The sequence below is a fragment of the Balaenoptera borealis genome, assembly GCF_965194805.1.
Source record: "Balaenoptera borealis genome assembly, chromosome: 5".
NCBI lineage: Eukaryota > Metazoa > Chordata > Mammalia > Artiodactyla > Balaenopteridae > Balaenoptera > Balaenoptera borealis.
This window is the reverse complement of record NC_138862.1, coordinates 76,590,787-76,609,068: the sequence shown is the minus strand read 5'-3', so window position 1 is coordinate 76,609,068 and position 18,282 is coordinate 76,590,787. Positions and strand designations below refer to the sequence as shown.

The 18,282-nt window shown below is 35.7% G+C and overlaps 1 long non-coding RNA gene across 1 annotated transcript in view; it reads right to left on the bottom strand.

The window, feature by feature from the left end:
- Positions 1 to 8,269: 8,269 nt before the first annotated feature.
- LOC309629405 overlaps positions 8,270 to 18,282 on the bottom strand; it is a 65,614-nt gene continuing 55,601 nt past the window's right edge. The window contains exon 2 of the long non-coding RNA XR_014245059.1: positions 8,270 to 18,064. This is a non-coding gene — a long non-coding RNA (uncharacterized lncRNA). The remainder of the gene's footprint in view (positions 18,065 to 18,282) is intronic.

Sequence of the window (18,282 nt, the reverse complement as noted above, 5' to 3'; positions counted from 1 at the left end):
CCTAGGAATAAACCTACCTAAGGAGGTAAAACACCTGTATGCAGAAAAGTATAAGACACTGATGAAAGAAATTAAAGATGATACCAACAGATGGAGAGATATACCATGTTCTTGGATTGGAAGAATCAATATTGTGAAAATGACTCTACTACCCAAAGCAATCTACAGATTCAATGCAATCCCTATCAAATTACCAATGGCATTTTTTACGGAACTAGAACAAATCATCTTAAAATTTGTATGGGGACACAAAAGACCCCGCATAGCCAAAGTAGTCTTGAGGGAAAAAAACGGAGCTGAGGAATCAGACTCCCTGACTTCAGACTATACTACAAAGCTACAGTAATCAAGACAATATGGTACTGGCACAAAAACAGAAATATAGATCAATGGAACAAGATAGAAAGCTCAGAGATAAACCCACACACCTATGGTCAATTAATCTATGACAAAGGAGGCAAAGATATACAATGGAGAAAAGACAGTCTCTTCAATAAGTGGTGCTGGGAAAACTGGACAGCTACATGTGAAAGAATGAAATTAGAACACTCTCTAACACCATACACAAAAATAAACTCAAAATGGATTCAAGACCTAAATTTAAGACTGGACACTATAAAACTCTTAGAGGAAAACATAGGAAGAACACTCTTTGACATCAATCACAGCAAGATCTTTTTTGATCCACCTCCTAGAGTAATGGAAATAAAAACAAAAAAAAAAGAACAAATGGGACCTAATGAAACTTCAAAGCTTTTGCACAGCAAAGGAAACCATAAACAAGATGAAAAAACAACCCTCAGAATGGGAGAAAATATTTGCAAACGAATCAACAGACAAAGGATTAATCTCCAAAATATATAAACAGCTCATTCAGCTCAACATTAAAGAAACAAACAACCCAATCCAAAAATGGGCAGAAGACCTAAATAGACATTTCTCCAAAGAAGCCATACAGATGGCCAAGAAGCACATGAAAAGCTGCTCAACATCACTAATTATTAGAGAAATGCAAATCAAAACTACAATGAGGTATCACCTCACACCAGTTAGAATGGGCATCATCAGAAAATCTACAAACAACAAATGCTGGAGAGGGTGTGGAGAAAAGGGAACACTCTTGCACTGTTGGTGGGAATGTAAATTGATACAGCCACTATGGAGAACAATATGGAGGTTCCTTAAAAAACTAAAAATAGAATTACCATATGATTCAGCAATCCCACTACTGGGCATATACCCTGAGAAAACCATAATTCAAAAAGAGTCATGTACCACAATGTTCATTGCAGCTCTATTTACAATAGCCAGGACATGGAAGCAACCTAAGTGTCCATTGACAGTTGAATGGCTAAAGAAGATGTGGCACATATATACAATGGAATATTACTCAGCCATAAAAGGAAACAAAACTGAGTTATTTGGAGTGAGGTGGATGGACCTAGAGTCTGTCATACAGAGTGAAGTAAGTCAGAAAGAGAAAAACAAATACCATATGCTAACACATATATATGGAATCTAAAAAAAAAAAAAAAAAAAAAAATTTGTTCTGATGAACCTAGGGGCAGGACAGGAATAAAGATGCAGATGTAGAGAATGGACTTGAGGACACGGGGAGGGGGAAGGGTAAGCTGGGACGAAGTGAGAGAGTAGCATTGACATATATACACTACCAAATGTAAAATAGCTAGCTAGGTGGAAGCAGCTGCATCCCACTGGGAGATCAGCTCAGTGCTTTGTGACCACCTAGAGGGGTGGGATAGGGAGGGTGGGCGGGAGATGCAAGAGGGAGGGGATATGGGGATATATGTATGCATATAGCTGATTCACTTTGTTATACAGCAGAAACTAACACAACATTGTAAAGCAATTATACTCCAATAAAGACGTTAAAAAAATTTTTTTTAATAAAAAAAAAGTTATTTTGGTACCAACTTGTTGATCTTAATGTTAGGCTAAGGAATTTGGGCTAATTTTGTATTTAGTAGAAGGGCATCTGTGATTCTTGGAAAGAGTCACATATCCCAGGCTATAATTTAGAATGTTTCTCCAGGCAACGTTCATGGATTGAATACTGAAGAGTTAGACTTGTTTCTTTAAGAGAGTGTGACAGTAGTCCAGGGGATAGATGATGTCTTAAACTAGGTTAGTAGCAACAGAAGTTGTAACCTCAGTGTAAGCAGATCTGGTAGCATAAAAATAACAATACTAAACAAACCCACTGAACTTTTGAAATAAATGTGAATTAAAAACTTTTTGAAAAAGCATTTTATTACTGTAGAATAACAAAAGCAAAGATGGCATCTTTAATCAATATGTTTTATAAGACAGACTTTTTTTTTTGTTGGGAAATTCCAATTTCTGTTTTCTTTAACAGTTTTCTTTCCCTGGACAGTGAAAGTTGTCTTCATTTTTGTTTGTTTTCTTTAGTTTGAAGCTTCAGGCTAGTAAGTTTGAACTCATAGTGGAATGTTTAAAGTAACACTAATCAAGATAAAAGTCACATTTTTAAGAGACAGCTGCTATAAGGACTCAGAATAGCAAAACAGAGTCTAAGGTGAGGTATTTTCTGCTTCCTCCACTGACTTGGTGTCTTGCCTTAAGCAAATAGTTTCATGCTTTATGCCCTGTGTATAAAGTTGCTATATTAATAACTATACTCTCGCCTTCATTTTTAGAACTAAGTAATGTCTGTAGGAATATCTCTACTCTCTAAAGGAAATATCTTTTTTTCTCCTTACTAAGTAAGGATTAAGCAGTAGATTTATAGTGTCTAATGTCGTTAAAGTAGGTTGATTTATGTTGGATCATCTTTGCACAAACTTCTCAAAAAGTGGAAAGAAAAATAAAACAAAACAAAATGCTTCTTTCACAAAAAATAAATATGACCCAGCACATTTACATTATTTTTAAGGCCTGCATGAATTTTGTCTTTGTTATATTTCTGTCATGAAGTGACAATTTTAAGATTTGAAAGAACCTAAAAGCATCTGTAACTATCGATACCTTAGCATCTATCTTCCCTCGCTGCTGCATTCCTTCCAACTGGTCAACTAGATTTTGCTTGCAATCTTTTGCTTAAGAGGAGTGCAAGTTTTCTCCCAAGGCTTCTCTTTAACTTTGAAACACAAACAGAAGGTTGTTTGTAAAACAACTTATTCAACTCCTCTAAGTTTCCACTTTTTCTTGGTGGCTCTATCCTTTGCAGTCAAAAGAGCAAATGTAATTCGTCTCCTATATAAGGGCTTTCAAGTCTTTAAAAACACAATTTGCATGCTCCCTTCCATTTCACTCACCAGTAATTCACTATACACCTGGTATTGTTTCTTAACTCTTTGATAACTCTCTCTTTCACCAAAGGCTGTGTGATGGTCTCCATGAATCTCTTATTGTTAGTTATAAGATACAGGCATATTATAGAGAGGTCGTATCATTTATTTTGGCATGGAACATATCTTGAAAGCACTCTTGGCACAGAGTCATACAAGTTTATTGCATAGTAAAGAATACGCTAAATGGTAATTCACTTACCCAAATATGACCTTGATAAAACTCTTTGTTCTTTGCCATCAAGTTCCCAACTCTCATTGCCCTTCACTTCCTTTGTAATGGTGAAAATTTGAGATCTCCCTTTTTAGATCTCATTGCCTTTGCAGCATACGTACACTGCATAGCTCCCATACCGATCGTCCCTCCAATTTTATGAAGCCTCATGTAGGTGTACTGCTTCCAGTTCTTTAGAGGTCTGTGCCCTCTTGTGGCCCTGGAGGTTATTCAGGATACTTGTGTACTCCTCTGTTATTGTGAAATATCACAAAATCTTACCACAAGAAGAAAAATTTAGGTTTCATAAAATGTGAGAGAAAATCCTAGTACCTTTCTCTTACTGCAATCTTTTCTTCTCCCTGGTACCAACATTGGACTCACCCTTGTCCCTCCACCTGTACACACCCTCTACCCAAAAACAGATTATTGCTATTGAGAAAAACTGTACTTCTTGCCTATCCTGGAGGCAATTCATTTGAACATGACCCTGAGGCAAAGACAGTCTCATTGGTCCAAATCTTCAACCCCACTCCTTCCACAGTGGTTGGCCATTTGGCCACTGGTAATACTACATGTCCCAGCTTGCCTTGTAATTATGTTGTGCTCTTGCAACTAACTCAGTGCTCTCTAATCAAATGAAGGTAGACATTATATGTACCACTTCCTGGCCTCAAGCATAACATCTCCCTCGAGTGTTTCTCCCTGCTCTTTCCCCCTCTCTTCAGCTAGATTGACAATAACGATGACTTGAGAAGGCTTAGAAGTCACATATTGAAGACAGCAAAACTTCAGTCAATTTGGGTCCTGAATGACTATGTAAAACGGCGTTTTCTTCTCCCTGACCCTGAACAGCCACTATGAACTATTACAAAAGAAGGGGGAGGCAGTTGTATTGTTTTGAAATCGTTATACTTCTCCTAAAGCATGTTTACTTCTAACAGCAATTCCAAATGGCATCCTGAGTGGTAGTTGTTCTGGGTCATACTTATTTCAATGCACATCACCCTAGGAAAACTACCAGAAATGTGAAGCTATAACATTTCATGGTTATCTAATTTGATCCTCATAACATGCTCAAGAAATAATTGTAGATTGTTGATCTGGAAGGAACCATCAAGTTTAGTGGGTTTTAAAAGTTTTAAGCTGCAGAATCCTTTCTTCAAATGGCAGTATGTTGAGTCCTATATAGAGAATGGATAAAGGTGAAACATTAATGGTTGAGACATTATAAGGGTGAGGAGTATAGTGGTCTCAAATGAATCAACAAGGTTATTTCTTTTAATAATCGCCTCCCTCCCCCAGTTTCCTCTGAGGCCTTTCATAGACCTTCTAGGCCTGCAAAGAATACTGTTTATAACTCACTTACGGATGAGCTAACTGAAGCTGTTAGGTTCAGCTTTATGAGACAAACAATTGATTTTGTATCACACTTGAATTATTCTGCCTTTGTGATATTACCTATCCTTTACCTTCTACCTGGATGCCATTCTCTTAATCTCTTCTTTTTTGTAATCCTAACCATATATCAAAGTCCATATCTATAAAGCCTGTATTGGTTTTCTGTGATGCCATAACAAGTTACCACAAATTCAAAGGCTTAAAGCAATGCAAAATTTTAATCTCACAGTACTATAGGTCAGAAGTCTTGGATGGCTCAACTGAGTCCTCTGTTCCAAGTTTCACAAGGCCAAAATCAAGGTTTTGGCAGGGCTGTGTTCATCACTGGAGTCTCTGGGGAGGAATTCACTTCCAAGTTCATTCAGGTTGTTGGTAGAATTTATTTTCTTGAGGTGCTGATATTTGCTCCCAGAAGACACCCAGATTCATGATTTTCATGTACCCACTCCCAGCAATGGCGGGTTGAGTCCCTCACACTTTGAATCTCTTTGCCTTCCCTTCTGCTGCATCTCTCTAACTTCCTCTCCTGCCTTCACCTTGCAGAAATCTCTACTTTTAAGAGCACATGTGTTTACAATGGGCCCACCTGAATTACCCAAAATAATCTCCCCAATTTAATGTCAATTGATTTTTGCAACCTTAATTACATCTACAAAGTTCCTTATGTTCATATAATGTGACGTATTCACATATTCACAGGGCATGACTCAAGGGTTGGGGGAAAGAAGGCCATATGGCCAAAATTCTGCCTGCCACAAAGCCTTTCCTGAAAAACCATTCAGAGTGAGCTCATCTGCATTAGAAACTGCATATCTCTTCTTAGTACCTCTAGTAATGCACTTACCTTAATCCATGTATATTAAAGTTATTTATGTAATTGCCTTAATTTTCTTATTCAATCTTAAGACCCTTCTAATGGTGGTTAGTCATAATTTTATCCCTTTAGTGTCTAATATAGCTGGGGCCCTATGACAATTAGATGAACTGAATTGAATAACCCAAGTCACACAGTAAAAGCAGAAATGGGGCAGAACCAGAGCTAGAAGAGGACTCTCAGCCCAGTATTTTCTCTTTAATAATAAGCTGTCTCTCAAACTTCAGTGTGCCTTGCTCCTTTATTTCAAGCTTGTCTACATAAACACAATGTTTTGTCTGCATACACAAATGCTAAGCCCAGCACCATGGAGTTTCCTTTGATAGATAAGGAGTGACAGAATAGGAAACATGGCTATGTTAACCCCAACTCTCATCCCCTACTCAAGAATTGGGCATCATTTAAGACATGGATTTTTTTTATTGCATTTTAGGGAAACATCATTTTTTTTTTCAGTAAAAGAAGATATAGGCTTCTGTAATGGCCTTTTAAAATCTTGGTTTATCTGTAATCAGGGCTGAGCAATCTGTTACTCTCTTCCATTAAATGCTTCAGTGAGCAGTCATGCTCAAGTCCCAACACACCCCACTGTGTTTCTTAGATACCACCTTAATTTACCAACCTGCCTGTAGCCTGAAGGCTTTTTCTCCTTTCCTTTTCAGCTGCTATCCTGCTGAGGTCCTATTTGTACATCCTAGAGGAGAATTTCTCATTTTGGTGGAGTGATTCTGCTCATATGTGTGGCTGACACTGTAAACTTTTCAAAATGTAACGAGTTGGCCTTCTGGGACTGAACAAAAGCAGTAGAGGGGCTGACAGACATAAAAACCATGGCTTTGCCGTCTTTCTATGGTAGAAAGAGCCTATCGACTACCTTTCCATAGTAGCAACAGCAGCAGTGCGCTATCATAAGTCTTGAACTAGAATCAGAAGGTGGGAATTCAAGTACTGGCTCTGCAGTCCTCCTCCTTATTTACCTTTGGTAAATTACATACTTTCTCAGCCTCTGGTACTTTGTCACAGAGGGAAACATACATGCCTTACTTGTTTAGGTTTATTTTGAAAATGAAATGGATGTATTTTATGAGTTATAAAGAATGATGCAAATTACTACCAAGAGTAATAACCCAAACTATTTTAATGTACATGAATATATAAGCAGCAGCAGCATCCCTCTTTTTCCAGAGAAAACTGAAGAACAGGTAGGCTCCAAGCAGCAGGTTAACCAAAGACTGAAGGTGAGAATTCAATAGGCCAAGATTCCCATTAGATTCATTAATTCCCCGTTGCTGCTGGAGCCAGACTGTTTCCCTGCAAAATTACTGCCAATAGAACACGATGTACATCTTAACTGTAATTTATCTGCATTTTCTCAGAATTAAGTGGGGAGCTTTTTTACTCACTTTTCCAAGAATATCTTAATTTTTAAAATGCCCTCATCTTGATCACATCTTAATATTTTAGCTCTCATCAGCCTTCACGTCTCCTGATTAGTCTGTTGATGAAATTCGCCTCTGCGTTTGTTCTGAGAATTTCTAGCATCTGCCACATCTTTATTTACTTATTCACTGATGGGAAAAAGACATTTTTGACAATATTGCCTTAATCTGTGACAGGTGTTAAACTAGAGCAGGACCACTGTAAAACTATTTTAAGAAACACATTTTTAAAAAATCTATAATGATCAGACTTATTTATATAGTAGTCTTATTTAAAGATAACTTATATTTTACAAACAAACAAACAGACAAGCAAAAACTACTTGAAAGGATTTCCTTCAAAATAATTCACTTGGCCAAGTGAGAAGCCTTTGAGAATACGACAAATAGAAAATGAGCTGGAGGTGAAACAAGATTGCTCAGGAATTGATAACTGATGAAGCTGGGTTTTCTGTCTACTTTTGTACATTTGAAATTTTCCATAATGGATGCTAAAGAAATCTATTTTATAATAAAAGTTAAAGGTACCCACACACACAAAAAATTGATATTATTAGAAGGTATAAATACTTGGTCTTACGAATGCCTGTGCCTGTTTATCAACATGGAAATACTTTTAACAGTTTTAAATTGCATCCAGATGGAAGAACCACTTAATTTTTATAGAGTTAATAAATGATAAATATCTTGTATACAAGTAAAAACTTAAAGATTGGCAACTAGTCCTACATCGAGATCTTTCAGCTCAGAAATCATCTTGGTCTATGACTTACCTTTGTCCTGGTATCTGGATGTGAATATACAATCCACTTCTACAATCCACTTTCATGAGCTTATTAGGTACTATTTGGAGACTTTGATGCTCAAAAAGTATCATATAATTTAAGCTACTAATGGATCAAGATGCCTTGGGATTGGTTTCTGGGCTTAGAATTTAATAACTTCTTATCTTTATTTTAAGACTACATTTCTTTTTGCATGTGTGGCAAAAAGAGTTCTAAAAATATATATATATATTTTTTAACATCTTTATTGGAGTATAATTGCTTTACAATGGTGTGTTAGTTTCTGCTTTATAACAAAGTGAATCAGCTATACATATACATATGTTCCCATATCTCTTCCCTCTTGCATCTCCCTCCCTCCCACCCTCCCTATCCCACCCCTATAGGTGGTCACAAAGCACCGAGCTGACTTCCCTGTGCTATGCGGCTGCTTCCCACTAGCTATCTGTTTTACATTTGGTAGTATATATAAGTCCATGCCACTCTCTCACTTCGTCCCAGCTTATTTAACCAGCTGCAATTTCTTTATTAAAGAAGATGCTGAGAATTTTGACCGGGGTTATTTTCATAGTCTCTCTTTCAGAGTCACATTGATCCATCTTTTTCTGTGTCCTTCCCTCTAACTTTCACATCAACACTTTTGCAAGGTGTTTGATGACAATCAACTGCTCTACATGAGCTGCAATAAATTCTCAAAAGAATAAGCAGAATTGGAAATATCACTCTTCAGGGTAAATATGAAATGTCAGTGCTTAACAGTCTTGACAGAGTACATAAAATGTCTTGGGAGACAGTGTCCACAGAAGGAAATCTCAATTTGATTATCATGTAATGTACTATACAAGGTTACAGCAAGATATTTTATATAACCATATCAGTGAAATACTGACCACCGCAAAGAGACACAGATTAAACTTTATCTAATTGGTATCAATATCAACTCTTTTACCTGAAGTTTTATTCAGAAAGAAAACATGTAAAAAAAGTCTAAAAGTTAATAATAAGAGATTTTATTTTATGTGAGAAATCTCACATATTTATTCTCTTCCTTTTCACACAAAAAACATAATGACCCTACTATATTATGGCAGGCAGATGATGGTCTGTTTTGTGTTAAGTTTTAAAATTTAATAAGAATAAAAATTATTCAGACTACTTGAGGCTGAGTCATCACATAATTCAAATGGTTTTTATACATTATAAATTCATGATTTGCACCACAAAGATCAAACACAACATTTAACACCTCAAAGAATGTGTACCTACAGGGAGCAGATCACTCAGTGACTTAACCCACCTACAGAAGCTGATTCTGGGACTGAAGTCAGGGTGTGCCTGGTGTCCAAGGAATAAAAGTCTTCATCAAAATTCTGAGAACATTCAGCTCAAAAGGCTTCCCAGCAAGTGGTTTTCCATTACAGGTTCTCTGGCCACTGGGGACTCTTATTACTCAGAATAGGTCAGCGATCTTTAAAGGAAAGATACGTACATGAGTTGCCAAGCTACCATATTTGAGGTAAAAAGGCAAACTATCCTGGGACAGAAATGAAGAGAAGAAAAGTGAAGGAACTCTTGCTATGAAGCCAATGTTCTGGACCTTCATGGGACATTTATTTATTGATTCATTCATCCATTTAACAATTCAGAATGTAAACTAAAAGGAGAGGCAAAATTTCTGATTCTGATTGCATTTGGGTCAAACATAAAGGAAAAGAGCAGAGCTATAACTCAGAAAAGAATGAAGAAAAAAGAGGAGGAGGCAGGGAGAGAGAGTGGGAGAGAGAAAGAAAGATTTAAAAAACAGTAAATCTTTAGTGTCGTAAAGAAAGTATACTGAAAGTTAAAGAAAAATTACCCTTCTTTAACATAGGCAGTTGTACCCAGATTTTGTTATTTATCTCCTCAATGGAAATATAGCAGTTGCATCATCCACGAATTTAATTTATGAACTGCCTTTAGAGCTTACAGAAGATGCAACCACACCATGCTACAGGCTACAAAGATGTTTTCAAGCTATGTTTCCAGTTTTTTTTAAACTTTTAATAGGTTATCATAGTTAATTCATAATGTAGTAACTATTTTAAATAAATTGCACTAATCTACATTAATTACAGCCTTTCAGTTCCTGCAAATCTATTATTTGGATAGAAAATTATAAATTGTCTTGTGTGGCCTTAGGGGACAGAATGAGCTACAGTAGAATTCGGTTTAAAATGTGAATAGCCTTCTAAGACTTCAGTTATCTGACACAGTAATGAGCTACCTTGGAAGCTGTGAGATGGCTGCCGTCTGAGTTATTTATATAGACTGAAAAATTGCTTTGTAGACTATGCCATAGGCTTTCTGCAATATGTACAAGAGGTACCTTTCCTCTAACATCTTATCAATAATTTCATAGTTGTATAACATTCAGAAAAATATCACAACTCAACCACAATTATGATGTAAAATTTAACACTCCCCTCCCCCCCGTGCCCATGCCTTACCAGTTTATTACACGGCATAATGCTGTGAATGCAAAAAGTAGCCTTAGTCCCTTTAATCTTAAGCTTCCACCAGTACAACCCGATTTTGTGCTGATTTTGAAGATTTAAGGTCCTCAAAGGGGACTAAAGATATTTGATATTAATTGGAAGGCTGGTCATAGTCTAAGAATTTTTAATGCCTAAATAAATGTTAAAAAATCCAACTCATTCTGATTCACCTTCTCAGAAGCTATTTGGTACATGAGAATTTATATTTAAAATGACATATGACAAACCAATCTCCAAACTAGGTGCACTGATAACAAAATCTAAATCCACTGGCGAGTGTCCAAGAAGACATGTAAAATTATATACTGTGTCTTTAAACCAGGACCCAAGGCTCAGAATTGTCCTTGACTTCAAAACTATCTGAGTGAAAGGGATCAATATTCAGTTTCACAAAGGTAATGCAATACCTTGGAAGAAAAAAAAAACAAACAGGTTTATCAGAAACTTTGCAAAGTATAAGATATTGGGATATGGAATCAAACCTTGAAAAGTTAAGCAGCTAGAAAGATTTTTTGGAGACGGCTGCTGGATTGAAGACAACTTCACTGAGAAAACTGATCACCCTGAGCGCTGCCAGGTCATTTTGGGTTCCCTAGTCTCTCCCACAATACAGGAAGCACTGAATATCCAGCTGCAGAATGCTGACAGCCAGCCCACAAATGAATTGCCTCTTGAAATCACATAGGGCCATTCTTTATTATAGGAAGCCAAGTTCTTCCTTCTGTTATTCCAAACATAAAACTAAAGACAGGACAATGATTTGGCTGACATTTTAAAATAACTCTAAAACATTTCAAATAAAATGGGACATCTTTATTGTAATGTTAAATAAATGGTACGAGGTAGGGGATAATGCGTTTAAATAATTGTCAGATTTAAAGGGATGGGAAGATGTTTGCAGCAATCATCTTTGGTCAAGATTTACAGCAAGGAACCACAGCTTAAAAATCGGTCCCAGAATCTAGAATTTCAGGCTTAGAAAAGACTTAAGAGATTGGTTGGTGCAATGTTCCATCTAGTGCCACCTTCACCACACAAACCTGATGACAAATTCCAACCTGCAATGATGTAGAGCTTTATAAGCTCCAACGCAATAGTTTGACCTTTATACATCTTTTATTTTTATGCAGCTTTCATCAAATCTATCTTTCTGGAATATTTACCCACTGTTTACAACTTCAGAATTAAAAGCCCCATGTATTAAATCCAATACTTCTTCTACATGCTAGCCTTTCTAGTTTTTTTCTCCCAGTGCTAAGAATCCTGTGTATTCAGCTCTTCATCATGTATGTTGTACTTTTGTTTGCCTCTCGTCACCCTGGTAGATTTCCTCAGGGCCCTTTCTGGGCTGTTAGCAACCATCTGAAGGCTAGCCACAACTTAACAAAACTCTGACCAGTTCAGAGTAGAGTATGTTTTAGTCCCAGTATTCTAGATCTCAGAGTCCTATGGAAGTGGCCATACTCCTTGACCATAAATTGGTGCAAGCAAATCCTTTTACCTTTTCTCCCCTTGCCACATAGCTAAGCTGCATTTCTCAGACTCCTCTGCAGTTAGGTAGGCATCTATGACTGAGATCTGGCCAATGGAGTGTATATAGAGGTCATATATTAACTTCTAGGTTTGGCCTATAACTACTAAAACTATTCTCATGGGATTCTCTGTGAATCCTCTCTCTCTCTTCTGTCCCTTGTTTCTTGGTTTAAGGGAAAGCACCCAGCAGAGCCCTCAGAGGCCCACTGGGATGGCAAAGATATAAAATGGAATGACTCTAAATCCCTGAATAAAGTTATGCAGAAGAGACTCCCCAGCTCACTTCCTACCTTCATTAGACTATTAAAGGAGTGAGAAATACACTTTTATTATGTTAAGCCACTGAGAATTTGAATATACTTGTGAAATTTGAACTCAGATGCTTCAATACAGAACCCAGATGTTAGTGCATCAACCAGGGAACAATTATGACAGTGCTTCAAGTGATGCACTAATTGGCAAACTTTTTTTCTTCACCTGTCCTTGTTGAAGCTCTCAAGAGATGAGTAAATTACGCCTTAATCCCAAATGTTAAAAGAGTGGTGTCATCAACATTTTGGGTGTCACGACACACTTTCTAATACTAGAATTTGTGGCAGCACCCACCTGAAGATGCTAAAGACCCAAGTCAGCACCAAACGAGTCAACAGTTACTATGATACAATCACTATAAAAAAATAACAATGTCTCTCAGTGTCTACAAAAGCTCTTCCAGGAACCACACAATTCACTCATCTGCTCTTCCATATTGTGCCTCTGTTTAAATAAAACTCCGTATTACTCTCAGGCTCCCCTTTAAAATGTTCACATCTTTCACTAAAGTGATCTTTCTTTACTGTCAGAGTGCCAGCCTCCACTTGCGTTCCTTACTCATCAGTTGTAAGACACCTTGTGTGATAAAGCCTGCTAAGATCGATATTCTGTATGACAGATATTGTCAGTTATATTAAGCTGAAAAAATAAATTTTGCACATTGATCTAAATTTTATAGAACACTTGCGAAGGGCTTGCTGTACAATAATGTGCCACGGCATACCTGCTAAGAACTGAACTGTTGGGTATCTTTTTCTGGGTAATTTTTTCTAAGAATGAAAAAAAAAATTATATTTTTTGTCTCTTTGTTGAATAGATTCTTTTTGCACTATGTTTGTAGTCATTTGAAGCATACCCTCTCTACATATAACCAATATGATGAATTTTGGCAATTACATATATGTATGTTTGTGTATATTTTATGTGTGTATGCACATGCACATTGCTCAGAGGAGACCAGTAGAATGGTTAGAATGCTGTAATTACTTTGTAAAAAATTATTTCAACTAACTTCAATGTTATTTGGATAAACTTATGGTCTGCCACACTCTTCCAGGAATGAAACAGTTAATTTCAGCCGGGCAAACAGCTCAGCCAGGCGCTGTGTCCCGTCCACCCCATTAGTAATGTCTCACAAGATTCCAGCAAGCTCAAGAATCACTCCAACTGTCTCGCATCCTGGAAATGTGTTCGACCTATTCAGGCAGTTGTCTGGCTTTGATGGATTGATACTAAAATTAAGGTCCTCAAAGATCTCCAATATTATATCACTTTACACTTGGCCACATCTCATCATGCATCTCTTTCCACCACTTAAATACCCATGCCCAAACCACATCAAACTACTCACTCTTCTCTTTAGGCTGTCTCTTTTCACCTCCATGCCTTGACATCTGCTGATGTCTGCTTATAATGCCTTCACCCACACTGCTTTATACAATTCTGTTGATTTTCCAGTGCCAGTAGAAATGCCTTCTCTTTTTTGAATTATTTCTTCCTCCATTAGAAATTTTTTTTTTTTGCCCTCAGATTTCTTTATTGTATAGCTCTTTTTTTATTCCTTTTTTAACTTTTTATTTTATATTGGAGTACAGTTGATTAACAATGTTGTGTTAGTTTCAGATGTACAGCAAACTGATTCAGTTATACATATACATGTATCTATTCTTTTTTAAATTCTTTTCCTATTTAGGTTGTTACATAGTATTGAGCAGAGTTCCCTGTGCTATAAGTAGGTCCTTTTAAATATAGCAGTGTGTACATGTCAATCCTAAACTCCCTAACTATCCATAGCTCTTATAGCAGGACTTTTACAGTAGTTTTTCAAGTGCTGGGTTATCATTCCTACTGGATGGTAATCTACACAGGAGCACGAATCACATTTCGGTCTTCTTATATGGCCCAAAGGAGTTGTATATAAATGTGCTCTGTATATGGACAATGAAGCAAGTGAATGTCTAGACAGTTGTGAGTGGGTCACAATGTGTGTTTGGAGGAATTTTCAAATTGCATTTTAGGATTATTTTTAAATTTCAAGAAGAAAAATAATAATAATAACAAGCCTAAATTGACTTTTAAAAATGATTTGGATGACTTAGAAGGACTGAAAAAATTTGAATTTATTTTTTGACAGCAAGCTTCTTCCTTTAAAAATAAAGATGCACATGCATCTGTGTCAATAATCAGTAAGATCTCAATCTTGAATTCCAAAATTATTAGAAAAATGTTTAAACTGAAATTATAGAAACTGTAAAATAATCTAACTATAACACTCTCTCTGGACGTTCATATGGATTATTTTTTTCACATCTGGTTTCTAATCAAACTTCACCTATATAAAATGGTAACTTCTCCCCTGCACACTTCCTAAACCCCATATTCTACTTTCTTTATCTCCATTGCATTGATTGTCACCACATGACATACATATTTACTTATATATTTGATTATTATTTATTTATTAGAATGGAAATTCTCTTGAGGAAAAGGAATACTCATTTTATTCATTTCTATATCCACATTATCTTGAAAACTGCCTGAAACATAGTAGCAGTCAGTATATTTATGTTGAATAACTTGTTGGATAAATTTAATCCCAGTTCTGGATCACTCTTTAGTTAATGTTTACATTATTCTCAAAAACAGAAATCCATCTAAATAATCATTGAAAGCATACAAAAGGCCCATCAGGCAACATTAAGCAGAAATATATTGTCTAGCATAAGCGTTTATAAATGTTGTGCCTTTAGACATATTACTTAGTTTTTGAAGTTTTAAGTTCCCCATCTACAATGAACATCAAAAGCCCTACCTTTAAGTTTCAGTATTGGAATGAAATGATGTAATACATGTAAAGCGCATAGCTCGGTGCCTGCTACATTGTAGGAGCTTCATAAAATTAGTTCACACCTCTACTTTCCCAACTGGAGATTGAGTCAAGTACATTGGGACAAATACAAACTGGAAACTCAGTACAAACACGTCTCACTAAGTACCAACCATATATATGGTGGCTTTTTTTTTTTTTTTTTTTTTTTGCTGGAAAGAAAGAAATTAAGAGAGAGAGAGAGAAAATATAAACTGAAAAAGATATGTTATATTAATCCAAGAACCTTATAATGTAGTAGGGAAATGGACACATGATTTACACTAACTTCAACCATCCTAAAAATATAGCATAGTATGGGAGAAAGTACTGGCTTTGGAGTCATAAGACATTACTTTGAATCCCAGTTTCATTAATTACCTGTTGGGTCATTCTGAGTAATATTTTTTACTTCTCTGAATTTATTTTATCAACTGTAAAATTTAATTGTTAATAATATTGCAGCTGACAAAGTTGGGAATATTAAATGAAGATGAGTTGTTGGAGAGTTTTTAGTAAATTGCAAAACTCTCATAAATAAGGTGCAGTATATTTACAAGAAACATTGGGCATCCTTTTCACAGTACTCTCATTGCATTTCCTGCACTGTATACAAGCACTTATCTCACATGATCACACATTTGTATAAGTCTCATCAGTGAAGCGAGAGTTCCTTGAGGGCAGAAATTGTTTTATTCATTTCAGTTTTATGATGCTTATTTAATAAATAAATGTTGAAAGAAGGAAGAAAACGTAAGAAAAATGAATAAATGATTGTAATAAAGGTATAAGCATAATGGAGGGGATAATAAATGTCAACTTGCATGGAGGAATAGAAATAGAGAAGACTTCTCAGGAGTGGCATATTGAATTGAGTTTTGAAACTTGAATTGGATTTTGACAGGCAGAGGATAAAAGAACATTACCGGTGGGGTAAAGTTTCTTCATCTGGGTTTAAATGATAGGATTCTAGGGACTCATAAACTAATTATATAATTTTATGTGTTTATGCATTTGTTCCCAAGGTTATGGACCATAGTTTTCTTCATACTCTCAAAGGTGTCAGTGTCACAATAAAAAGTTAAGAATGACTGAGTTTGAGATAAGAAGATGAGTAAAAACAAAAAGTGGGATAACCAGAGCATAATTAGGGAGTAAAAATTTGTTTGTTATAATCCGATTTTGCTTACTCTAAACTTTAAAATCTAAAAACTCTGGAGTTTAATTTTTCTTCTGAAAAATAAGTAATAGAATTTTCTTATACTTCCAAACTCAATACAAACTAGCTTTATAAATGCCAATGCCTGATCTGTTATTAAATACAGCTTAAGTACAGTCCAGAGGGAAGGAGGATAAAAACCCAGTCACTCATTCAAAACTGTCCATGTATTGATTCACAGCAACTCTTTGAAGTTTTCTTTATTCTCTGATTCTCACTTCTTCTTCCTTTTTTTTTTTTTTTTAATACAGCAAGTTCTTATTAGCTCACTTATTCTTAAACAGCAGGATTTCAGTCTTCGATTGTTTCCAACTGAGTCCTGGCCTCCTTCCCTATATTGGAGAACAGCTGGTTGCCTACAGTAATCCCAGCAGTAAATGCCAAGCTAAAGATGAGCTATAGAACACCATGTTTGCAGAAAAAGCTAGATCCTCATTTTAACAGAGTCAAAATTTTTCCTGCTGCTGAAGATGGCAGTGATTACTATGCTAATTGCAATTTAGAATGGCTTTGCTTTATATTCTTTGTTTTGTTTTCCTTACAGTCAAACACCATTTAGATTTTTCCTTTATGAAATCTATTAAATCACTCAGAAATTATATAATCTACCACAAATCTTATAAAGAGGACATGCTGTCTAGTGGGAAAAGCCTCTTTCACATAAGGGTCTCTCCAAGGAGTGGTCTGCTGAGTCATCTGGTAGACCCATTTTACTCCTTATATAAACAACTTGGGCTAGGTATCAGTAGTATCAGGGCTTGCATTTTTAGTTATAGTTTCATAAATTGGAAAGTCCAATTTACTTGATTAGCTAATTAAGTGGAACACTTAACTTTTAGCCTCATATACACTCCACCCATAAAAACATGTCTTATTAACTTCTTTCTGCTGAGTTAAGTATAGGGATAGACAAAAAGGAAGAAATAATAAATGTGGTATTGATAACCCTGCACATTTGTATAGCAGTTTGCAGTTTACAAAGTACTTTCACAGAATGTGACATACTAGAAAGTGGATAGAATGTGGATTCAGAGAAAGTTATATTTTATTAGTGGATCTAGAATTTACTAGTAAAGTTGCAAAATCACTTATTCGTAAGCTTCAGTGTTATTGGCTTTTTAAAGAGGATCCATCTGCCTCTTCCATCTATCAGCCTTGTAGGGAGAATTGACTGGAATTAAATAAGACATGGAAAGTGAAAGCATTGATAAACTCTGAGTACTCTATTGAGGTTAAGCATCAACATCAACACCATCATCATCATCATATTTCTTTGAAGCTATATAAGAGACTATAATTTCTCATTAAATAAAGATGGAAGTTAAAATCACTGCATATTTATTTTATGATAAGTAGATATTAAATATGCAACTAAATTTTTTATGCATTTTATTTTAAAGAGGCAATATTAAGAGAAAGTAAGAAAAAGAATCATCAGTAAGATTAGTGCCTTGAAAAAATAAATTAGCTCAATGTGGGAAAAATAAAAACTTACCTTAAGAGTGCAAATATTGTACAAGAGTCAAGACTTGAGTTGCAGGAGAAGTAAGACAGAGAACTAGAAAGAGAGTAGAGAAATAATTTTTACTGCACAAATATCTCTTGATGAGATCAGAGAAAAAGGTTTGGAAAAAGCCCTATCTCTACCTGTCAAAATTTGTAAGGGATAAAATTAATAACCTTTATTATTTAGAGATTCTTATAGTCTAAGCTTGAATTAAATACTTCAAAATGTTAGAGATTGGGAACAAATAAAGAGTAGAAAATGGTTGATTT